Source organism: Pyxicephalus adspersus, chromosome 2, assembly GCF_032062135.1.
Source record: "Pyxicephalus adspersus chromosome 2, UCB_Pads_2.0, whole genome shotgun sequence".
Lineage (NCBI taxonomy): Eukaryota > Metazoa > Chordata > Amphibia > Anura > Pyxicephalidae > Pyxicephalus > Pyxicephalus adspersus.
The window spans coordinates 34077314-34104427 of record NC_092859.1 but is presented as its reverse complement, the minus strand read 5'-3'; the positions used below and the strand labels follow the sequence as shown (position 1 = coordinate 34104427).

The 27114-nt window shown below is 36.8% G+C and overlaps 1 long non-coding RNA gene across 2 annotated transcripts in view; it reads right to left on the bottom strand.

The window, feature by feature from the left end:
• The window catches only part of LOC140323370 (uncharacterized), a 255216-nt gene that overhangs the window by 97463 nt on the left and 130639 nt on the right, over positions 1-27114 (bottom strand). For both annotated transcript variants that reach the window (XR_011919363.1, XR_011919362.1), the window contains exon 3: positions 1522-1836. This is a non-coding gene — a long non-coding RNA (uncharacterized lncRNA). The remainder of the gene's footprint in view (positions 1-1521; positions 1837-27114) is intronic.

The following is a 27114-nucleotide window of genomic DNA, read 5'->3' as shown; positions in this document are numbered from 1 at the left end:
GGATGGGCAAAACTATAACGTTTAATTTTGCTAAGTTTTCATAAAAATACAGCTCCAATTAGTATTGTCACCAAAATTGATCCGTGGGACAAGCATGTCCATGTTGGGGTCAGTACCACATTGAAGGGATTTGCAATTAACTTGCAAAATCAGCAGCAAAATATTTGCAAAAAATGTTATTATGTTTCCACTTGGTGAAAGCAATTTCATGAAAATCTCCTGCTCATTTTAATTTTTATTGTTTATTTTTTTTTTTTTTACTTTATTTTAAAATTAAACCAGACCTTGCTATACAATGCAGGGTCACTCGGTATGACATCACCATCTATATGGAAAAGGTTTGCTGCAAATATTACCGGTAAGTAACCCTAAACATTACAGGACCCGTAAGTCCATTGTAAGAGAAAATTGTTCCAAGATATGAGCTGCAATGTATTTCCCAGGATCTTGCTGGAAGGAGCATAATGCTAAAGTTAGTATCTAATCTAATTTTTACAGGTACATTTTGTACATAGTAAAAGCTAGCTATTTTCACAGGAGCAGGGTGATATTATAGGCAGACCTTGCAGTATACTGGTGCCTAGCTAATTTATATAGGGTGTTACCATGATCATGACCCCATAAATGGCAGAAAGAATTATTATATAAAAAGAGAGAAAGACAGGGTTTTTTGTAGCAAAAATCAATAATCTATATTTGGCATACATAAAAGTATTCTAGTGTAAACACAGCAAATTAACATAATGTGCAATAAATAGTATACAAAGATACAATATGTAGTAATCAGGCTTCCCTGAGCAATGAAACGCCTGGGAATGTGTCTGTTGATGCTAGACAATCAGTTGCCTGACTCAATAATCTAGTAAAGTGAATGTTACAGGTCTCTAACCCAACGCGTTTTGCCGCTAGACTTCATCAGGGTATGTATGGAGAACATCAGAACAATCAGCTATTGCAGCAGGTTCATGAAATTGAAAAGGCACTTCCAAAGTACTCGCGATTCAGGTAACAGGGTCATGCACATGGTTATTATTAATTGTTGGGGTAGTTGAGATAATAAACCAGCAACAGTCAATCCCTAAAGACTGACATTGGTGCTACAGCAATGAAGGAGTTACCGACCGACAGCATGATCCGTTTAAAGGCCGCTAGAGGTTTGTATGTATGGCAAATATAGATTATTCATTTTTGGCACAAAAAAACCCTGTCTTTCTTTTTTGATATTAATTCTTATTGAGGAAAGAGCAAAAAAAATGTCTACCTTCTGGACCATTTCACTATTAGGAGCTTTGTATTAAGCCTTACAGAGTGGGGACTGAGGGCTGCCGAGTCACTCCAGGTTTTGGTTATTCTGGTAAACGTGTTAAAAGTAAATTAGAACTACATTTATTAACTGAAAACAGCAAACATGAAATATTATCACACATATATCATATCTTAGTACACAAAAAGAAAAAAAAGTTACATTAAAATTAAGCCACAAATATACAGAATATTATGTTTACTTTAAAATGGACTTACCATTTGATGGGTTTTACTTCTTTGCGAAATCCTATATCCTCCTGCAGGTTGGCTGCATAAACCTGCCTGGTCTTGGGCCATATTGCGGTTAAAATTTTTTCAATGCTAAGAACTATTATGTGGTGTCTTCAGCAGTGCTGCCCAATAAGAATTTGCCTTATCGCATGACAAATAAAGCAGTAGGAAATTATAGCATAGGTGCTTGTTGTTGAAGTGGTTGGCAGGATTGGTAGACAGAAGAGCAAGATCATTCTTCACTGGGCTCACAGGCACTACTGTGTCCATGCCAAGCTTGATTAAAATCCAGTTTTGGTTCTGTGTATAGAAAAAGCAACGGTTCAAAGATATGTTTATCATGCATTGTACTTTTTTACCCCTCAATTGCTTGGTAACATTGCTTACACAATTACAATTTAAATTTATCTTAAAGTGTTTGTAAACAGACCCAGAAACAGAACTATATGCTTTGTAAGTTGAGCTTGCCATGATATATGAGTTCAATGATATTGGTTCTGCAAGTCTGACACTTATTTATCAAGCAAAAGGGGATATTTTCTGGTGGTATTTATTACGGCAACGCTATGCCAGTAAAATTGATACTGAATTGGAGGCAACCAGAAGGCATCAGTGTTTCTAGTTCAGTGTGCCTTTGGTGTACTCATTCTCTGGTAAAGGAAAGTACCTATGATGCCAATATGGAAAAGGTACGAGTACCACTCACATCAATAAAGAAAACCTGTCATGAGTGAAACAAAGTCTGCAGTTGCTATCCCTCTGCTAAACATGCTAGGTCTCTGGCTGTCAGCTCATTCTTTCATACCAGTACCTTTTGCTTCACTGAAGAGCACAAGGACTGCTTCCAGAACTTTCAATGTAAGCTCTGCTTAGCTGAGTGTTGACAATGTCAGCCAAAGACAGTTCATAAAAGTGAGAATGTAAGGCATCCCTTTTTTTTGACTAAAGATAATAATTTAAGCTTTTGAGAGTGCTCAGTTCTCTTCAAGACACATGGAAATGTACAAATCCTGAGCAGTTGTAACTTTCGTTCAAATAACTTCTTCTTTCATGACAATTAAAGAACTAGTCATTTTAAAAGTACACCTGTGCTGACAAAAGAAGTCTTGAAAGTTGGCACTATGGGATGGTATGACTTATTAGGCACTAGGATGCCCCAAGAATAGGTCATACATTTAAAGTAGGAAGGAGTAAGTATGGGATGCCAGCCTATCTTTTATCATCAGGAAGAGGCATTTAGCATTGATCCTCTTACTGACTGCCAATGATAGAAAACATTTTTTCACTGACACTTATTGGGCCTGTAGTATTAAAGCTCTCCAAGATTAGAGAAGATCTACTATCATGGGAGAACCTGGGTGATCCAGCAAACCTGGAATGGGTCCAAACATCAGCAAATTATTTTTAAGAAAACCATTTCAGGTTACACTTACTGCAAGCCAAGTCATTTAACTTAATATCACTACCTGGAGTAAACTCCAACAGACACACTCTACCCATAGGGGAAAACAAACTCTATAATAATGGGCTATTGTTAGAATATCATATACCTGCAAGACAATAAAGTGGTATAGAACAAATAGAATATAGTTAAATCCTACATAAACTATTGAGTAAACTTACCTCCACCTCCTGTCCTGGTAACACTACAGAAAGTGATGTAAAATGAACCAAAGAAAATAAATCACCCTAGCAGGGGTATAGGCAAAAAATAAGGACCTAACATAGGCTTTAACTTTTACCCATTATATGGGTAACCTATCATGCTAGCTTAAGTAATTACTTGTTACCCTCATTCATCACTGTATCTCTAAGCATTGTAAATCCAATGATTTTGTGTGTGTAAGCAATGTGGAATGATTGCAGTCTGCAAGCCCTCTAATGTAAACAATCTGCAGGTGTTTCTAAGCTGATATATACCAACAGAAAGTTGATTCTATAGCAGTGGTGGTCAACCTACTTGGCATCACCGGTTGCTCATAATATTCTTTAAATATATTGCTGTCAGAGACTGTAAATATCTTTCAGGCAATGTCCAGATACTGCAAAGATGTTACAGCCCCTGCAGACATATTGTAGGAGGTGCTGAAGACTGGAGACATGCACATGTCATGCACATAGGCTGGAGATATGCATACCATGAGGCTGCTGCAGATCAATGCCAAATGTGCCTTTAAAAATTAGTGCTCCATTTGTATTCCACACAGCCCCTTAGAAATTACTTCTTTTTAGCAAGATCCATAAACAGAGTATGGGCTGAGTTATACTGGCACAGGAAACAGTGGTTCCCATGTGACTGGAACCTTGCCAGCTGCAGGGCCACCCATACCACTGTGCTGGTTCTACACTACATGTAGCGCCTTAATCATGGGTGCAGTTTATGGGTGTGAGGCAGCAGTACCCACACCACCAGTCTGAACTAGACCCTAAAATATATACATCACAGGCAATATAACGTCTGAATTGCCACAAGTTGGTCCTTATTGTGACCTTCATTTTTAAATGGAATAACGTCACAATAATAGCAGCTAAATGGTCAGTAATGGTTTCTTTGAAAACTCTTTATATATATATTTATATGTAGATAAACTCTTTATATATATATATATATATTTATATAGCGATGCATTTTAGGCAGCAGAATGGTTGTTGCCTATGTGCAGAGTGGGTGGAGGTTTTTCCAATGACATCCTGTCTATCCTTGTTAACAAATAATCTTTCTCCAGAGAACACATGCAAGGTAACTGAAATAGAGTGGTTTCACTTTACACCGCTTGTGAAATGAAGCACTTTAATGAGATTAATAGAATGTCACCTCACTTCTAAAATATCCAACATCAAACAGCTTTTATTTTCATTTACCTCCCTGTCCACCTGTTTGCATTGTGATTTAAATGGAACAGAGAACTTTAAAGCAATAACATACTTCTATTTTCATTTTTGTCTTTCTTTCTCTGATTAGGTAGGAAAGACTTCGACTTTGTTCCATCTTGGGTGCTTAGAGCTATGGGCCTTGAAAAGCCCAAGATCAAAGGTCTAGTTCACCTTCCTCATTTTGCTGAGAAATTTAACATTCCCTCAGTTAGTCATTACACGGTTACAAAAGCCGTCACTCCTATTCATGAGCATTTGGAGGCTCTGTTACATTTTTCCTTTTTTGCAGCGATAACTGATATAGGAAAAGAGCACGCTTCTTGATTTCTCGAGAAAATGAAAGGTTTCGGATTGTTTTATAACACTCATTAACAACACTGTACTTATTTACTACCTTAGTAGTGTTTTTTAAAGCTGTATGAGAAAAAAAGCTATATATAGAAATATAATGTATATATAGCAGGTATTTAACTTTTAAAATGATCTGTTAGCCTGTTAATCCTTTCCTTAGATTTATACAGTTTTGCCTTATGCTAAAGGCCTGTCTAGCAGGGCAGGATACCTGCTTTTTCCTTTTTTTTAGTTAAAGCTGAAATATAACTTGTCCTACAACAACATGCTAATTATATTTTTAAATGAAACTTGTCAGTTTTCATTAAAAACGTATTTGAGTTACCGCGATGTCATCCCTGGGTCTCTGTGCTTTTCTCTGTAATATAGCTAGATCAACACTGGAAAGGGACTGTCAGGGTGCTTTACATAGCTTTCTGAAAACAACACGGCACTCCTCCCCAGAACTCCCCTGGACACAAAGCTTCTTGTCAGCATATGACAAAATTGCAGCTTCCTGTGCTGCATTCTTAATCTGCCGCTTCTCATTTTTCTGTCCTATCACAAACTGGGGAGAAACGAGGATTGCAAATGTTTCTTAAAAATTTTAATATATTTAATATAAAATATATAATATTTGCTATATCTATGTGTGTTTCCTAAATCTGTACTGTATAAAATCAGTGTATGCAGCTGTTTGTCTGAGACTAAATAATATATCATTAACAAGCCCCATTGTTTATTTTGAATTGTTTATACATATATTTTTTAACTAGTACAGTTGGACTTATTCTTATTCATTTTCTTCATACCATGCCACTTTATTGGCTACTACTGTCATAGACATAGGAGAAGTGTCATTATTGGGTCACAAACCTGCTCATGCCTTTAAATAGCATCTATTTACTCCATATAGTAGGCACACGACTTTCATCCTCTAAGTACAGACTGCTGCATCACCCAGGTGCTTGACTCCAAACCACAAATTTGAAACATGACTGACATTTACGGTTAATACATTAACTTTGACTAAACATGTGTCAACTGTATAACGTGTTGTAAATAGAACAGATGGCAGGTGACAGCGCTTTTTTGCGCGGGCTAAAAGATTGTTTTTACAGTGCTTCCTAAAATAACTAATTATTATTTTTTGCTTAATTAACAAGAGACTAAAGTGTTTTGAAAACATCTTAAATTTAGGAAAAGACTTCGGCACCAACTGTTACTTAAATTGTAGGAGGAAAAATATTTAAAGGGCAAGCCCAGATAAAATTAACAATTTGGGTGAAGTTTAATGTAGACTTTGATGCTGCACAATGTGCCACTGGAATCCTGATATAAAGATACTCTACAATGAATTGCCAATCCTTAACCTGCTTAAATCTAAGACAGAAAAAAAGAAAAAAATCCCAGTCACTCTCACCCCAATTCCACCTATATAATTTCAATTTAACATTGCATGATCATCTTCTTCCTTTGGTCCTGGCCTCGTGACCATTCGTGTTGTTGTCTCTTGCATTGTGACATCATGATATTTCATTAAAGTCTTCACAACCCGGCCAAGACCCGGGCAGTCAAATATAGGGATCTAACAGAATAAAGAATAGATCACGACTGCCATGTGACTACAATTTCGGGTCTTTCATTTCATTTTTTCAAATGTAGTTTGTTGATTTACTATCAACAAGGGGGTTTTATAGTGTAGTCTGTGTATTATCCTGCTTTGAAGTAGAACACTCCAGACATTTTTGTTTTTGTGGCACACTGAAACAGGTAGGGCAGGAAAGACAAACTACCAGGTAAGCTTCAGCAAAGCTAAATCTCTCAGAGTTGAAATACAGAGGTGAGTATTAATGGTGAGTAATAATTTGAAGTTCTACTGTTACCATACTAAACGAATAATACCAAACTATTAAAAAAAATGTAAAAAAATAAACATTCAATGATTTTTATGTTATAGCTGACATTGTAATGCTTGCAGGTTGCAGGCTCCATTAATGAAAATGAAGTTTTTTAGCCTTTGGATGAACGCTGCCACCTATGGGCTGTAATGATCATCTGCTGTGCCTACACACACGTCAGATGATTATCGGCCGATATGAGTTGTTGGGCTCGTCTCGGATGAGAATCTGATATGTGTACAGAGATTGTTCTTGGACCCATGAAGGACAGAAGATGAATGGTCAAAATGGAAGTGAGGAGAGTAGAGTGTGGCAGGATGTTCTCCCGCCCCCCCTTTTCATTGACCAAAACGGCGCTGTATGTACAGCACTCGTTTATTCACCTTTTAGTTGTTTGTTGCTAGAGAGATTGTTTCCAACAACAATAATTGAGCGTGTGTATGTAGCCTGTCAAATACAAATTAATAAACAAAAAACAATAAAAAAACAAGATTTTTTTTTAATTACAACAGTTTTCCAAATTAAAACTTTATATGTAAAAGTATTGCTAACCACCACTTATGGTGGTGCCACTTATTTTGGCCTAGGTGTTTAGGCATAAATGACCATTGAGCATGAAAAGAAAAAATACATTTTTATTATTACTTTTAAACAAAGTGGAATTTCCATATTTTGGTTTCTGTAATAAATGCAGATATTTGTAAGTTAGCCTCTGGACGGTGCTGTCAGAAGCTTTGTGCAGTTATTATATAAGATAAAGTTATGTTTACAATCATTCCATCCTGTGTAATCAGCTCAGCTGCATTACATTTCCTGGTCTGGATTTCTCATAGTAACAATGATGGACCAGACTTACAAGATAGTTGTCACCTATAACAGGAAGTGCCTAAACAGGGACCTTCGTGTCAAGATTGTCAGACATTCTGGTATAAAAAATTACAGATTTTGAAATAATAAACACAATTTATAAAATTACATTATGATTGGGTTTAATAATATTTTATTATAAATTTTATTATTGTTAATAATCTGTACTTATAAAGCACCAACATATTAGACAGCGATTTTTTTCTCTTTTGGGTTTGGCCTTTCTGGGTCTGTCAGTATAAAGATCTGAAAGTTGTCAGCATATTAGTATTAATAAGTACTTTTTCACTAATGTATAATCAAACATTGTGTAAAAACTGGCAGCTCTCAACAAAGGAGTATAGCTTCCAATTTGTACTTTTTATTGTGAATCGTAGGCAAAGTTTCGTCTGTGATTTAATTTTATATTTTACAACTATTTGAGTTGGACTAGATGGACTATTGATTTTTTTTGTCTGTATTTTATAACTTTTTATCCATCTACTTATCACCTATTATTGTTTATTAATATTGATTATAAGCGCCACAATTCTGAAATGTTCAGCATATTCGCTGCCCTTTTATTACAAGGGAGGAGGGTAAATGCAGGTTGGTAAGTTAGTCAGAACATTATTGTAAAACATTGTCCTGCTTTCTAATAGGTCTCCAGTATTTTCGGCCTTCGACACGTCAGTATATTTACATTACCAGTCAGTCACCTCAGCTTAAGGACAGGCAGCATCAACAGTATGACAATACGTCATGTGGCCTGTAGTCTGGGGTTTTAAGTTAGATCATCATCCAACATTTTTCTGTTTTTTTGTTGTATTTTTTCTCTCTTCCTGTCAGGACAAATCTGTCCACCAGGCATCAAAGTGACAATGCTTCCATTATTTCTTATACTAGTGTGACAAGAACAGGAAAATACACATGCCTGAACCCCATATTGTCAACTTCTGAGTGTGCCTAATGGTACCAAAAAAAAGAATGTCAAAGTTATTGCTGCTCCTAAAACTGAAGCCTCTTCCAATTATATTTTGCTTCCCACCCTCGACACCCATTAACATGCCTATATAAAACCTTTTCATACGCAACACATACTGTATTTCAGACATCTCCCCTGGTTCTCTTTGCATCTCTTTGGAATGCAGGCAAATCATGGGTGATGGAAATGGCCAGCAGAACGTTGTACATAGCTACCTAAAACCATCTCATCCCCCTGCTTCAGGTCCCTTCTCAGCCTCAAGACATGCATGGCTGTCAGGAAGAGCAAAAACGAAAATGCCTTGACTGGGTATATGCTGAGCCTCCATGACTGAAAAAAATGAACACCAATGAATGGAATGAGAGGTACAGGGAGAAAAAATGAGGTGGGCTCCATTTGATTTGTTGCAGTTTTTATTGCAAGCAACTTCATTATATTGGCCTTTAAATTCATTACATGGCCTCCACAGCTATGAGAGAAAATGGAGTTCACTTTTAACTACAAGTCTCTGTTATATAATACTGTCATGGTGTCTGAGCACCAGCAGTGGCTTTGCTCATCCTCCAACTGTGTTCATTCAGCATTTTTTTCAGCTCATGTCTATACTTAGAATGGCAAGTCGGGTTTGACTGAGACTAGTTCGTTTTCTAAATGCCCACTTCTGCTCAATAAAGCAAGACAACAAAACTACTGAAGGGAATACTTCTTCTTTTACTACAGGAAGCTACTATGCTTCAGCTGTGTCAGACTTCCCCTTAGGGGTGAAGAATAGCGGGAGCCCTGGGCCTGGATAATGACATCACTTAGTTTAAAAATTATCAGTGTCTTCTTGGTAGGCACAGCTTGTCTTTATCAAGGCCTCAACCAGATGTTGCATTTTTATACATTTTTAAAGTGGATCTATCATTACATTTTTAACATTATATATAAGGGTGACCTTCCTTTATCCTGGACAGGGTGGTGAAGACTGAATGAGAAACTCAGAGCCTCCTGGAATACTAATGTCACATCTCCAGGCTGCTCCTTCTGCTGCATTTCCAATCTCGGGAATGCGCAAGAGGGGCTTTTCCACAGTGTAAAAAAAAAAGTGCCGTCACGCATGTGCAGTGTGAGATTGGGTGATGTAAGAACCCAGAAGGTGACTAAAGAATATGGTGGTGTCCGCTAGTTCCTCCGGGTCAGGAGGAAGAAGAAATCTGGGATGGCGTAAGACCAAATGCAATTGAATTGCAAAAGGGTTCCAGAGCTCAGTGAAAGTAAAGGTAAGTGTTAGGTAGAACTTACTACCTAAGGATGTTTACTTCATACTCTGGTAATGAAGTCCGGTGAGTGCCTTTGTTTATGTTGGAACTTTTGTTCTTGTAGCGCATGCTAGGTATTTTTTTGTATATGTGCAGTGACCACTCAATGCCTCTCTGCCTTTGTCTTGTGCTCTCTTTCCTTCTATTTCTACATATAGATAGTTATTTAGATATATTAGATTGCGGTTCTTAGCACACTTTTAAACTAGCCAGCTTTCTCAGGTTAAAACAAAGGTTTTAGTTGCATACATTTGTAGGTACGTAAACACACGTAAAAGCCAAGCTGGCATGTTCAGACACCTTCGATAAGTATGACCCGCAACTATCTAGGTTCCCAGCTATGATATATATATATATATATATATATATATATATATATATATATATAACTCTTACAGCACCTAGTAGGTTCTTCCTGTGACACCCCCATTACCAAAGGACACAAGTGTCCTAGTTGTAAACGGGGTAGGGTGTACCTAAAATAGTCTAGGCTTGTAACATTTGATCCACTTTAAAGGTAGAGTTAAAAAGAGTTGAAATCTTTTTTTTTTTTTTTTTTTTTTTTTTTATTTAAAGTTATTTTATTTCTATGGTCACTAGAAAATTTATGATTAACTGTGATTTGTGATATAACTCACATTACATTGCCAGCTGTACAGTTTTTAAAAATACCTGATTTTGCATGGACACTGAGAGTTTCAAGATTCTGCTTTGGTGCACTGTACTCGTAAATAAAAAATCCTGAAGGACACATGAATTTCTATTCCATTGTCCTGGATTTGGGTAATAGGCACTTTTTTTTTTTAATCAGAGCTTTTTACCACTTTCAGAAAAAAGGGCCTTATTAGCATTTTCTATTCATTTAGAATTCTGTATCACAGCTGCTACAACTGCAGTTAAAATTTAACGAAACGGGGGGAAAGGCAAAAAAAAAAAAATGGTGCAGTTGCAATTCAGACAAGGAGTTGAAAAGAAGAAAATGTGAAGCTTTTTATCAGAGGTTGAAGAAAGAGGTCCCAATTAAAAAAAAAAGGAATTAGGTGAAAAGAAGCTTACTATAGGGTGAGCAGAAAACACAAGCCACCAAGGAAATGGAAAAGGCAAATTAAGAGGACTTTGAAGGATTAAAAAAAAAAGAAAATGAGACATTAGGATAATAAACGCAGTAGTAGTACATCAAGGAAAACACAAGAAAGCAGCTAAGAAAATGAAAAAATATTTAGAAATAAGAAAAAAAAATAAATAGTAATAATAATGCCTAATCAGTTGCACAGATCAAGTAACATAATATCCTTGGGCAATACTTTCTCTGACTTATCCAAATGAAGCTACAAAGCCCCATACATGTAGTGTAATTAAGTTAAAGAAAAAGTTTATAAAAAGGACATACTATATGTAAATACTGGAGTGGGAGTTTTTGTTAATGCCATTAACTGGGCAAATATTATTTTTGGAAGCTAATGAAGTCCATCTATAAAATTTCCACATATAATGGTTACAGTTACACTGATGTTCTAGAGTTCAATATCTGTGACATCATTGAACTATTTCTTTAGCTATAAGGAAACACAAAAAAATGTGAGAAATGTGCAGTTCCAAACTAAGTACTCCTCAAAATGATTTAACAACAATTCCAAAAAATGCCTGACCTAAAGACGTGGATTTTGTTTTAGTCATTGTCCATCTAACTATTGACGTGTTTTCCCCCTAAATTGGCCCTGAAATCAAAAAGTAAAGATTTTCTATATTATAGTCAACATTTAGAAATGGTAACTGTACCCTAGTAGTACTGTGAAAAATCTATCATTTATCCACCACTCATAGTACTCCCTCTAATAATTCCTTCATCTGCTCTTCTCTTCAGAATAATAGAGCTATCCTTGTTTAGGTGAGGAAGAGGAGACTGAGGAAATGCTATGTCATCCTGCTGCAGACCATGCATAAATTCTCAGTCTAGGCCAAGTCACTTGGCAGGAGCTGTTTAAGCAATTCAATGGTCATTGTGTTGGTCACCTTGTTGACCAATAGGGAGCTCTGGAGATGGTTAAGCTTAGCCTGATGTTTGCAACAAAAGTTGATATGTATGATTACGTTAATCTATCGACAATAATGACTTGCAACTTTACTTTAAACAACCTCCTATACGTCTAATTGTTTTTTAATACATCAAGCTAAGTCTAAATAGGATAGATGTATGAAACCACCTGAAGCGAGATTCTCTTGGGAAGAACTCCTGCAAAGTTAAGAAAATGTGAGATGCATTCCTACCTTGAATGTTTGCATTGCTTGATGAGTTTACAAAGTTTTCCAGTATAAAATTTACTGACAAAACTGGTTTACAGACAGAGTGGCGGGAGACTCTGAGCCCAAAGAGTCTTTCTTTACATCAAGACACACTTGTCTTGGTGTGTGTTCATCAACCTGTGTAATAGGAATCACGCCTCTCAATAAAGCAACTTTCCATTAAAAGGATTCCTGAACACTTTTTTTTTCTTGTGAAGAGCCCTTGTGTGTGTCTCTCTCTCCCCATCCGACCCCATCCCTTCATGACTAGGCCTTTCTCCATTAATGACCCTGAGATAGTTTATTGACGATGAAGAAAAAAGTGAAAAGCCCACAACAACTGCTTAACCCGTTCAACGCTCTTCTTTGCTTTAAAGGTCTTTCAGGCGGCAAATACTAGCTGAATGAAAAAGAACAATACATATTGGCGAGCCATTCAGATTAAAGTGTTCTAGGAGCTCTCGGCGTGATGCTCTCTTTATCATTAAATGTGCTCTGTTCTCTGCATAATAAATGTGGAATTCTAATTAGGATTTTGCTTAAGCAATTACATTGCCATGAATTTTCCATGTTTACTCTGTAAATGTTTTTTTTACGGATTTAGTAGAACCCCATCTTTAAATAGATCATGTATTATAGGACATGAAGATGAGACTATCAATTCATATTTATCACCAGTCTTCCTGCCTGCAGGGGTATCTACTGAAGGGCAATGTAAGAAAGGTAAGAAGTAAGAATGTGTGTGTTGTTATCTGCCATGGCCTATTTGGTTTTCTTGGAGATAAGGCATTCAGTGTGTCTACAGTTTATGAAAAAATACAATTTTTAAATATTTGCCTTTTGGGCAAAGTAGATGTATAGTCTTAAAGTCTAATGTAACAGATATCCTAAACCTTTTTACTCTGTTAAATTGGGTTTTTTATTTATTATTTTACAGTAAAAAAGATTTCCCTTTTTTCTTGTTTGGGAGAAACAACGGGCAATATAAACCCAGCATTCTTCCTTTAATAAATGTAATATATTGCAGTTGACCAATCCTTAGATGTAATAACTGCATTATTTTTAATTCCCTTAATTTAACTTGATTGTCCTGCTACTAACACACTTTCTGTCCCTTGGTGACAACACTCAACACTGGAAGGTATCCAAGATGGATAAGCAAGATGTGTTATAACTACAGAGCATCTCTACCTCTCCTCATCTCCATAACACAGTGGGAAGAGTTCATTCATTTATAGAGAGAACTGGGTAAAATGCTAAATGATGAGTGCACCATAGGTAGAGAAGTTATCAGGTATGAGCAAATACATATGTTCATTGTTAGGTTCCATTTAAACTTTGGGGTTGTATGATTTTTATCAATTATTTTCTGATAGCAATCAATAACTGCCAGTTCAAACTCATGCACCTTAAAGATTCACCTAGAGTGTTTGGTGAATGTCTGATTTAAAAATGTACCCCTATACTTGATACTATAGTTTTAGGGATACACTTAGCATAGAGGTTTCTGTTTTACCCAAACCTCCTTTCTGGACATTACTACCAAGAGGCCCCCAGAAAATCAATATTTTAAGAAATACCTTAAGATTTTTAAATAATTGGAGTAGCCATGTAAATGCTGAAAAGTCAGCTGTGAATGTAGATCACAGAGAAAATTGGTTTGCTGTTTGCTTTGTGAAGTATACAAACTGTCAGCAGCTGCTGAGACTTTGGAAACACGGAAAAGGCAACACAGACTGATTATCAAACAAAATGTGTTCTTTAAACTCATCCTGCACAGGGTTACATCCTGGATATGTTCACTGGAGAGGAGATTTGAAAGATGTATATCTGCCTATGCTTGTTTTAGGGTGTTGTGTTATTTGCTCAGGTGCAATTCACTTCTTGTATCCATGGGAAATTTACAACGAGCATTCAGGAGAAGCATGGAAAGAATGTTTTTTATGTATCTTCTTAGGCTAATTGTATACAAAATGAATAAGGTAGATCATAGGTAGGCAGATCCCACTTCTAAAAAGATCCTAATTCTTACTGTAGGGTATCCCCATCCACTGTAGTAACATATCTGATATCTGACATTAGGTGAGGTTGCTGATAAATCATTTTCTATCAGGTGGATGCTAGAAGGTAGTGTAACAACTGCATGCAACATTAATGTAGATAATAAGCTGGCATATTGGACTGTCCAACAGATCTTTTTCCTGTATGATGACCCTATCCACAGTGGTAGAAATAACTGATAGACAGTGACCATAGGTCTTAGATGAAATTGCTGAAAGGCAAAGCTGTTCCTGCAGAACTTTGGAAACTAGCAGCATGGAACACAAATTCATACAGTATACATAAAGGCAAATATCTATTGACCTTAAAAGTTAGAAGTGACCCATTTAATTATAGTGTTTGTAGGTATGTGTTCTTTTGTGGGCACCCAAAAAAAATGCCAAAGACAATAAAGGGATTTAGTTTGACCACAGGGTCCCTAAACATCAGTGGCTGCATTCCTAAAAGAGAAGGCACAATGTAAACATGTCTGGTAGTACCTTTTTTCTGGGAAAGAGGAGTTAATTGTAGAAGATATTTTACATTTCTAACTGCTTCTGCAGTTAGTAGACCTTGGACAGTGGTGTCCACTTGTACTCCATAGACATTAGATTCCTACAATGGGGCACATTTCCTCTCACTTTCACCAGTAATGGGGTATGATTTTCCCACTGACACCAATGATAGGGTAAATTTATCCCACTGACAACAATAAAAGGACACTATTCCTCCCAATGATAACAATAATAGAGAATTTTTTTCTACTGACACTAACAATGAGGCATTATTCCCCCCCTAACTGACTGAGTGTGAATACATTTTTACATTGACCACTGACCCTAAGGCATTATATAGTCATACTGATGCCAGGGAATTTCTTACTTCTACTGACCACAGTCTGGCCAGTCCTAAGAACTGTAAAGTGGCCCCTTGTTTAGAACCTCTGAGGATGTCTGCTCTTTCACTTTATAGTACAGGCAGGACAGTCTCACGTATTGTTTCTGTTACTTCTGTATTTGTCAATGCTTCGAAGATGGCACTGTATAAGTCAATAATAATACAAATAAATATTATTATTTCAGGTACACATTTTAAGAAACAAAGCAGTGGCTGGAGTAGTACAAAGTCTTTATAAAGAGCACTGTAAAGGAACTTCTGTCTTTTATGATTTTGGCATTGTTTTCTAAACCTTAAAACTGATGGTTCACTGGATTTGTATAGCATGAACTGAATAGTTCAGCAAGTATGCAAAATCTGATATTCAATTAAAGTCTTAAAATGCCAGCACCTGTTCATGACCGGACTTGCACTGATGGCTTTTTGGTTATGTCACCCTCACAAAGGCTTGTAAACTTAAAGAACAACATCAGAGGAAATATTTCTGTTCACTTGTCTCGTTCTCTATAGTATTTAGTGCCAGCTTGGCTCACTATTTTTTCAAGGTATGTGATGTTTGAACTCTAGTGAGCCTAAAGAGACTCGGGTCTGTAAACAAATCAAAATGACCTGCATCCCCTACCCTTTCCTTGTTCCATTCTATGTTAGTCACTACAGGGCTCAGCAGTGAAGTTGGAAGAATAAACCACATTAACATGCCTTAGATTTTACAGGAACTGAGCCTAAGGGGATGAATCAAACCTGTGGAGAATGTCCAAGTTGAAATAAATTGTGGTCAAGTCCAATAAAAATGACGTTTGGATACTATCAATAACAGGTGGGTAATACCAACCGCAGGTAGATATTACCAATGGCAATCAGCAAGGATGGAGCCGTGCACCTGGATAGTGGGGGGCAGCCAAGATAAAGGGGTCAGCCAGGATGGATGAATGATCCAGGATGGAAGGGCCAGCCAGGACAGAAGGGTTAGCAGTGATAGAGGAGGGCAGCCTGAGTCGAGGGGCCAGTCAGGATGGAGGAATAAAGTCAAGATGGAGGGGGTCACACCCAGGATTGTGGCGTTACAGTGGGGTTATGGTAAGGATTGAAAAGTTGCAACCAGTCATTCAGGATGGCTGACCCTCAGGTTGCAGGTAGGCAGAATGTACGGGACTAAAGGCTAATGGAGGCAATGGCTGGAATGCAAGGAAGGTAGAAGACGTGAGCCACCAGAATTTAATATCTTTTCTATTGCAAAAATCTGTGCCTGATTTAAGAAATTTGACAGCAACTCTTTAAAGCTTAAATCTACCCAAAACATTTTTTTTTTAGGATGAACCCTTTTTGCTGGGGGTTCCCCCACTTCCCAATGTCTAGTTAGGACAAATATTTCTTGTACTATAAAATGAATATATTAATGATCAGGCAATAATCAGAGCTGATGGCAGCATGTTGTACAGTAAATATATTAGTTATTTCTGTTGTTGTGTGTAGGATCTGGCTGGGAACCTTGTCATTGACTTGGCACTAAGCATGAGAGTTCAGTGCACTATACAAGGCTTTATCGTTACTTAAATATTTTTCTTCTACAAGGCGTCTGATACAGAAAAACAAAGCAAAGGTTTTTAAAAAGTCAAAATAATAAATTCCGCAAAACAAGTGCTACACTTAAAGTAGATCTGAACTCAGAAAGTGAAGATGTGTTATGTTATAAGAAACAACTAGATAATTGTAATTGTGTCTAAGCAGTAAGCTGAAATAAGTATTTTGTCCTGATTTCCTTCCGAAAAATAGTAATGTGATTCCTGTGGTTAAACACTGGTGTTCTGTAGCCTCATATTGGTAAATTTTCTGGGCATGATCTAAAGCAGGGGTGTCAAACTCAAATACACAGAGGGCCAAAATTAAAAACTTAGACCATGTCGGGGGCCAAACTTGAAATGTATTGAAAAAATTGAGGAAGTTTACTACTTCCATACCTAACAAAAACAAACCCCTCCACACACACTTTAGGGGTAAAAAGACCAATTTATATCTATCTATCTATCTATCTATCTATCTATCTATCTATCTATCTATCTGTCTGTGCAGGGTGTGTGTTGTTCATCTGACACTAAATAATACACAATCCAATGGATTGAAACAAACACAATGTCCCTGGTAGTCAGGCACCATGTGATCATTGCCTAAGCTTTGTGTCACATGATGGGTATAAAGGAATAATGTCTATGTATTGCATGTATTGAAAATGATTATGTGATGTAGTAACACAGGCGGCCAGGTGGGCGGGCCAGATGTAGTTCATTTTCAGAATTCTTTGGGGGGCCAAAAAAAACAAAGGCCCTTGAGGGCCAGATTTGGCCCACGGGCCAAAGTTTGACACCCCCTGATGTAAAGCATGGATGCTTTGAGTGCTAGTTTTAAAAGATTTGATGTCACTATTGTACTGTTCACTGGTGCTGGCAAAGTAGCTGTACCTTAGGACCTGCAACGCAATATTTTCCCAGTTCCTACTTAATTATTATATGGATGTGTACTGGATGAAGGGAGAAGAGGGTGCTTTTGCATAAAGAAGCAAAGCCCAGCTTTTTGGCCAAGATGGACAGCTTCACCAGGTGACACAAAACAAGTGCAACTCAAACACAGTGCAAAACAAGAAATGGAAAAAGTGAGAATGTGAATATGGGATCTACCACTGCTGACTTGTATGTACAGTATATACAGGTTCTTGGGCAGTTTTACTAATCTTGCCTTTACTTCTGGTGAGTCACTGGCACACACCAAACATGCAAGGCAACAGGGTTGATTTACTAAAGCATTGTTTGCTGCATGCTTAGGTGAAATATCCTTGTGCAAGGTTTATTTCATTTAGCTTAGTAAATGAGATGATGCTCTGCTGAATTCAATCTTGTGCAAGGAAAAGATTTTAGATTTATTCGCATCTGATTCGGTAGTCTTTGTACAATTAGCTCACATTCAAAAAGATAGGTCCCAAAAACACACAGTGAGGTTAATTGGCTTCTCTCTAAAAATTGACCTTAGATTGTATTAATGATATATGACTATGGTAGGGACATTAGATTGTGACCCCCTTTGAGGGACAGTTAGTGACATGACTATGTATAGCGCTGTGTAATATGACAGCACTATATAAATACTGTGTAATAATATTAATAATAATAGGTTTTTGAAATATCTCTTGCAATGTGATAATGTACTTTGATAGATGAACAGGATAAATATAATATCTCCGGATCCTGCATCTTTAAAAGTTAGGAGGCTACTACATTTTTAACCATTCATTTTCACCAATTCCCTAATTAAGAAATTGCTACTTTTAGATTCTCATATCTTTTTAGCAGATGTTCTCATATCACTTGCTGTATTCACTAGACACCTTACCATTACACCTATCAAAATAATTAGTATGTAGACATTGTTTGATAAGAGCCTGACCTAAACCCTACTGAATAATTGAAACCCTGAATAAAAGTCAGGTATTCTTGTCCAACATACGTAAATAACTTTGGAAATACTATTTTGCCACAATGGTTCAGATACTCCAAAATCTAGTAAATCAGGAAATCCTGCTTCCTAACTTTAGCAAAGTATTTCCTGTCAGCGTTGGATGATCAGTCCTCAAGTCCCCCTACCTACTGACTTGATAAAAATATATAAATATTTATATTATTTGAATGTTATTTTATGTTTTATTTTTTTACTGGTCCAGACCAATAAAAAGAAAATGTATGCAATTGTACCAATATAAATGTTCATCATAGCAATACTTAGCCCCCTGCTCCCCAACCAATACCCTGCATGTATGATTTGCTTTATTTTACCAATATGACTTTTGCTTATATTTACATTTATTAAAGGTATAAAGGCTGCTCACCTACTAAAGCTTCTTCCATGTTGGCTTTTCTACAGCGCTAGGCAGCCCCCTGATGATGCAGAAAACAGAGCTGATCAGCACTACTTTCTGAATTCATTTGATATGAATAAAGGGTGCACTGATGCCCTGTATTCATATTGGGTCCTCAGTTCCCTTGGGTTGAATGCCGCCTGGAAGACAAGACTAAGGTTATCTAGTGAAAAAGAAGTACTGTGGGACAAAGATGTATTTTGATCTTGTACAATGGCTGGTGTCCATAGTGGGACTTTAACACTTCTGTCCTCTTCATACCCGTATTGAATATTTTAATACGCCATCTACAAGCTGTCATTTTTTAGAAGTACATCTTTACATATGTAGTTTGGAAGATAACCTTAACACAACCCTCTTAATTTAGTAACTCAAGGGAGGGGGGAAGAGTGGTGGGAATTACTGAAGTTTCCTTTTGGTTCTAAAATTATTTGACTTGTGCTCCCTCTATTTTTTCCCATGCTAAATTACATTTTAATTCCAAATGAAATCCCAGTACTAGCCTTTCCTGATAAACGATTCATTATGTATCTTGACATATGGCACCCAAGGGATATAAATCTGTATTTCATTGTAATCCACCATGGAAAAGTGAATTTATCTGTCTATATTGAACATTTACTCTTCAACAAAAACTTTTCACATAATGTACTGTATATCATTTAATATAATTATATCCCTCCTATTGTGTGTTACTTCCCCCGCCTCTTAGATTGTAAGCTCTTTTGGGCAGGGTCCTCTCCTTCTGTGTCACTGTCTGTATTCGTCTGCCATTTGCAACCCCTATTTACTATAGTGCTATGTACAGCACTGTGTACTATGTTGCTCTCATGTATATCCGGTTTATTATTATTATTATTCTATCCAAAAATGGGTTCTATAGACAACTGAGAAAAACTTTTGGCTATATATGTACTTTAAAGATTGCCTTTACATTTTTTTCTGACATTTTCTGAATTCATATATATATATATATATATATATATATATATACGTATACTCCTACAAATCGTATTTCTTGTTCATGTCATTGGGTTGCTGCCTTGCTCAGAAGTCTGTATTGATCAGCAACTTTACATGTCTGCACAAATAAACTTCCACATTAAAATGTATACTGTATACAAAATGTTTAAAACAAAGCTACCATTAAATGTATCACATACACTTATATATTTAAAAATGGCATTTAAATTATTTATATATATTAAAATATTGTAAAATAATGTAGATTCCCATTTCTTGCCTATTGTAACTGTAAATAATATAGTTGTACATTTGTCCCAGGGGCTAAAAGATTGGCTTAGTATGGCTCTGCCTTTAAGTTTGTTGGGGCCCCTGACTTTTCTGTATAAGCCATACATTTTATGCACAGTTGGTCCAGGGCATAGGATGGGCAAAATAATACATGCCCCTTTTTGGTCTGGTGGGTTGCCCACCCACAAAATGGGCATGCCCTGTTTTTTTCTGATGCAGTTTGTCATAAGAGAAGGTAATGTGTTACCATGAATTCTAGTGAGTTGTGTTAAAAAAAGTTGGTAAAAGTTTGTTGCCAGTCCATTTGAATAGGCTGCCTTAATGCAACATGCTACACAAATATGTTGATGCAAGGCATGAGCCCTAAGCAATAAGCAGCAGCATTGACAGCTTTCTATGCAATACTCCTTCAGTTGGCCGGTCTATCATAGACACATTGTGGACAAATGAAGACGCAAACACAGCAGGTAGACTAAGCTGCTGCTAAATACGAGGCAGTGGCTTAAAAATCAAATCCAGCCCATTCTAGACAGGGCTTTTCAGTGTAAATCTAAGGACTGGATGGACAGAAGTACAAATCCTTTGGCTCCTTCTAGACAGGGCTCTTCAGTAAAAACTTAAGGACTTGATGGACAGGAATACAAATAATTTGGCAGGTAAAATGGCTCTCATATATGTATTTCATCTGTTCATTAAGCTGTTCCCTGGAGTTCAGCTTTAATTTTAGGTTTCCTCTAGTGTTATGCCAAAAAATCACATGCACTGTAAGGGTCAGTGGCAAATAGAGCTCAGTGAGAAAAATGTACCCATGCACAAAACATCACTGCCAAAAATGTAATGTGCCAACGTTTTTGTGCCTCGCACACAACTGAGCCAACCTTCACAGGCCAAAAAATCAACATCCTTCTGAAAAATACCTCCCAAGAATTTAGCAGTTTTAAATTCAGCAAATATCATCATATACATTAAAAACCTTATTGAGGCTTGTTAATTGCGCACTGCACCAAGCTAACATGCACACCCACTGACATTATGAACAGCAGTTTAACAGTTTTTTTAAAGCATTAAAAAAAGCATCCAATGAGCTACTTATGTGCATCCAGCAAACCATCCAAATATAGTAAAGTCTGAATTTTTACTTAAATTACTAATTTGAGTTGTGTGTAATCTCCTGCAGAATGAAAGGCTAGTTAGAAATACAACAAAAATGTGGAAGGGATGTTAATTATAAATATCAATAAAAAATGTTTTCTTCAATTTTGAACTGAACAGGAAAGGGTTAAACTCTATTCATTTTTGCAGTCTGTGTCTTGCTAGGGAGAATTCCCTACCTGTCAAGAAATGAGAGGAAATATCACCAAAGTGAAGGGATTTTCCATCCGAGACAGTTGTCATTGGAACATTTGTCCACAGATGATTAATCCACACCTCTTGTTTTGATGATATGTCTATAATGCGGGACTTTCCCTCTCTCTGACAATCTTCCTAGATGAGTGGGGGCACATAAAGTGGCATTGCCTTCTTTAGCCTACCCATGATGCCAAGTACTGCTAAAAATATACTTTGGTATTCCTTTTATTTCTAGGATAAGTAGTGTGATTCTATTGGCTCCTCAGCAGTGATGACTAGAGTTGATGTTCGAATTCGGGTTGTCCTTATATTCGACCCGAATATGACTGTTTGAATTCAGGTAGACCCGACCCGAAAAACACGGAATTTGACTTTGCAAATTTGTGTGTAAACAAATGTGTTAAAAAAAGGAGGCTTTAATGCTTTAATGTTAAAGTAATTTATTGAATGTGTGTGATTTGTGTAACTTTTATTTTTTTACAGGTTATCCCACAATTACAGGATGATTCCCACGGCTGCACAGCACAAGCGTCATCAGGATTTTCCTTTCTCCAATCACAGAGCACTAAAGGTGAATGAATGGGAAGACTTGTCCCCATTTAGCCTCTAGTGCCCGGGGATCCCTTGGGACTCCTGTGTTTTTCCCCATTGACTTTAATAGTGTTCGAATTCGACGTTCGATCGCCCGAACAATATCGCCCTATTAGATCGAATGGCTGTCGAATCGAATAGTGAGATATTCGAGCAACACTAGTGATGGCCTAAGGTGGTTGTCTGTACGCTAGAAAACACCCAGAGACATCTTTAGTAATATCATTGAAGGATACTACGGACACTTTTTCTCAAATGAGTGATAACAGTCAATGCAGTCACATGCAATATAAATGGATTGCCAAACATTACAAGTAATGTCAAAGTATCTGAATGTTATGTGTGGGTCTTTTATAAAATTCTGCTTGCATTATTATTTATTGGTTGCTCCTGATAAGGAATGAACAATGCATTTCTGTCCTGATAACACATGAATGGCTATATGTTGTTCCTTAGATTGACAATAACATTGACCATCATCAACACCCTTTGGCAAGGAAGAAAAATAATGTGTAGGGATGAACAAACTTTCAGTTGGCTGTTTATGTTATTTGCAGAAAGTCATGCATGTTTACGAGGTGGAAGCTTCTTTATATGACTCAAAAGTGGCAACAAGTTTGATAAACAGTGTATTATGTCTTTGGGTATTCAAAGGCTGCTCATAAATGAACAATAACCTACAAAAGAACAACAAATGGAAAGAAATGTATGGCTCATTTAAGTGCTCTGGTGATGTAAGGTACTTTACACCTAAACATAGAGTGTGCATCTAGGTACACAAAATATAACTAGAACTAAAATCATTTTTGTTTTCCATTCCATTTTTTGCATTTTGCAGTTGCCTTCTTCCCTATTGACTTTAGTAGTGTTTGGATTTTTGATACTTTGAATTCTGAATTTTTTGGACCAGCCTAATCACTCTAGAATTGAACAAAGGCACATTTCCACAACAATACTACCTAGGTTGTAATGCAAGTTTAAAAAGTCTTACTGGAAGTTTTTAGAGCAATTTAATTATATAACCACCAATGGTGCACATTATTACTGAACATGGTCCGTTATCAGAATACTTGCTCAAAACCCCATTGGTTACTTTTATTAGCCAAAGAAATTTGCTAGAATATTCACATATCATAAACATCTGAACTGCTGATTTGGTCAAAGTCGGTCAGATAAGGCAACTATCCTACAAGTCTAAAGTCACAACACGTTTTGTATCAGTGAGAATGTAAAAAGGTGTGCGGTTCTATTATCTAATGCCAAAGGTTTTCTATCAAACAGCACACTGACTCCAGACTTATAAGAATGTTCATAAAATCTGTTTTATCACCACCATGTGCTGCACAATATCACTCTCTCTTATCACTTGATAAGAGAATTTGTTTGAACCTTCAGCGGTGTAGTTGTTATCATGCGTAATAATTAGGTCCACTTCCGCTGACACTCCTCGCTCACATCTACAGTAATTACTGAGACTGTTTGCATTCAAGGGTTGATCCCGGCAAAAAACTCAGTTCTCGGAAGTTATCAAGGCCATAAAAAGTAGTCCGCAGTAACTTTCACTTTAGTATTATGTTTCATAGCCCTGTTCTCAGCCTCACCTTGCTTTATGAGTGATACAATTCTGATAATCAATCTTAGAAGTTTGGAAACGAGGGAGAACCAGCTGAATGAGCAGATTGTTCAAGGTTTTTCGCTATAAACCTCCCCTGACTATTAAACAGCGGGGGTGCACTTTAAATTGAGATTTACCTTTTATGGGGATTTGGTTAGGCATTACTTTCTCTTTTGATTTGCAATATTACGTCCAGATGTCCCTGATTTACCATCACAATTTCTGAAAGGAAAAGTAACAGCCACCTAACAGGTCAAAATTAAAACCAGACTTAGTATGGTTCCCCCTGTTAACAGGAGATGGCACGGGGCCATATCGGATAAGCCCTCCATGCTCCCATATTTACAAAGGCATACTTTAAAGGAGCACTCCAGCTTCCTGCACATGTAAAAGGAAAGCACTGTTTTTTTTCTTTTACTGTATAATTGCTTCAAGTGTGTTTTATTTTCCTTTTAAATGTTTACCTCCCAAGATTTTCAGATTGCAATTAAAAAAATGATCAGTACAAGCCAACATATTAACCTAAGCCAGACAGTTTCTTCAATTTTCTTCAGTCACAAAGTATATTATCCCATGGTCATTCTTGGCCTTTATGAATCACCCAATTTTAAAATCATGGGTATTAATCTTAGAAGGTGGTCACTGACCTTGGAAGGTGTGTCTGGACGACAAGATGGGCAGAACAGAATTACAAGTCTTTGGCAAGTTACACAGTTTCCCCATAAGTATTTCATATGTGCATTTATTTGCTTGTCTGGGGTGCAGGTTTTAAGTGTACATTAATATACCTGTAAGCATTTCTGGCATGCTGTTTAGTATTTGTTTGTTCTCAGCTAGGATGGATGCTAACTGGGCAGATTACCAAATGGAAACAGCATGGATTTATTTTTTATTTTTTTTCGGAAAACATGTTGGGCGATACATCAAACAAACAGCAACATTATAGGCCAGCTTTTCTTTATGCCATCTAGTCCCTTCAATGGCTCTTTGTTCATCTTCCTCGGCCACTCTCCGGCCACATAGACAGTCTTCCTCGGTGAAGTATCATGTACCAGACAGCAGCATGAGTGTACGCCAGGTACGCAGCAAGTGAAGTGCTGACACGAGAGAAAATAAATAACATCTCTGAATGATTTATGCCACATTCTGCATGGCAGACATTCGCTTCTCTGACTCCTTGAAACATGACTGAGAAGGTAAAATTCCACTCACTGGTTGATTGGCAGGTTAACATTTATTTATATAGAAACATTATATTGTTTTATTGTTTTTTATAGAAGATTCAGAGGGGTGATGGAAAAATTTCACTGCTTGAAACCCTGCCATTAAAGGAGATCTCCAGCTCCTCACAAAAAAAGCTGTAAATATACAAACTAAAAAGCAGTTTTACTCCAGCCTAACTTTTTGATGTGTTTGAATGCTCCATATGGAAAGAAAACTAAAATGAAGCCAGTCTTAGATACCTGACAGCAAGGTATCCATTACACAACACAGTAAATATCTTCCCAAAAAGACTATGCTCACTATTAAATAGTGCTGCAAGCTCTGTGACTACCAAAGGTGACAAGGTAAAGAGAATTAAATCAGGAACAAGACCAAAGAGCACACTGGATAATATAGAGCATTTCCTTTGATCAATTAATTTTACCAAAATAATTGCAAAATCTTCACATAACTTAAAGTGGAACTAGTCAAAATCTAAAGACCCCTATTTAATTAACATTGCCAAAATCAATTAATCTTTCTTATCTGTGTTTTCATAATATGCCTTAAACACCTGTTGATTCTACCAAGAGAACCACTGCCTTTGATAGGGTGAAAACACTCTTTTCTATTGAAATTAAAAAAGTGGTATGACCTCTACAGCTGATATAGCTGAACATAAAGATGCTAGGGACTGGGGCTCATACTGTTGGTGCTGTTGTTAATACCCCTTTATTCTATTTGACTTCAGATAGCCATGCCTAGTTTTGATCACAAATCTAGTTTTGATTGCAAAATCTTGGCTGTATGGCTGTATATTTGGCTCAGTCAGCCCTTGGCATCCTGTATGTCCCGAATACTCCAACAGTGGGACCTCCCTATCATAATTCTTGACAACCTGGGGGTTTTGGGTGTTCTCTCCCACCTTTGTATGTTTTACCTCCTACTGTTGTATATTTGTCAATATAAAGTACAAAATATATACAGCAGGTATGGTAGGAGTCCTTCATAATGGGCACAGAAGGTATGCAGATCCAGGAATCTTAAAAAGAGAGAAAGATAGAAGATACTATACTGTCAAGATTATCTTCAAAAATAGGCACCCAATATCAGCTGCCATGTTCATTTTGCATAGCACTGCCAACAGCAAACATAAAGAGCAAGGGATCCAGTTATTTGAAGGAATAAATATTCAAGCCCCTTTTCTTCAAATGTGGTGTTCCAAGCTATATTTTTTTGAACATTTTCAGCTGATCTGACAATTCTTTGTAGAGAGAGATTTTAATTTTTATTTGATTTGTGACATTGTTCCATGCCCCTATTTGCAGTGGTTAGCCTTCCACAATTTTTTTTTTTAATCTTTCTTACTAGCCCTTCAAATGGGCAAAAATGGATATTAAGACACCCCTTGAAATATCTGACAGGGTTCGCAACAAAGTTTATGAACTTCGCTTAAGTTTGCAAGACTGTTGGCAAACCAAACTCAGAATGGCTCATCACTGTTCATTCCCAAACCAAAGATAAACCTTCTGATTCCTGGCATCCTTCTTCCTTCTAGCGGGCACCAAAGTGTTAAAGTACCTCACAGTAAACTATAGTGTTCTCTATGAATGTTTTTGTTTTGCTACTCAATCATCTTGGGAGTTCACTCTAAACAGAAAAAAAATTCTAAATGGACAACATTCTAACAGTTATGAACTAAGGTTACAAACCAAAATATAATTATGTAAAATTAACAAAAATGTCTGTCAGTCTACGTCAGCCAGCCAGCAAATCACGACAAATGCACCAAACTCAATAAAAATCTGTACCGGGGCAGGATTGGAAACCAGCCGCGATACAAAGAATGTTGTGTGCAGGGGGACTGCTGACCTAAGTGCGTTGTGTTTGGAACAAGTGATGTCATTTAGACTGTGAAACCTGAAGCTCCAACAAGGTGTGTGTTTTTATACCTAACAGTAGGCATTAATGCTCTCTCAGAAGGTATCTTCATATGCGAGGTATAAAACGGCACCCTGGGACGTTTTTGGCATTTTGTTTTTCGTTATAGCAAAAGATTTTTATTTAACATACAGAGGAATTCAAATATGTGGTGTCTTTCTAACTGGTGCCTAGTGCTCATATTGTTATTATTTATAATATTAATAATAATAATAATAATAATAATAATAATAATAAACAGGTTTTTTATAGCGCCAACATAT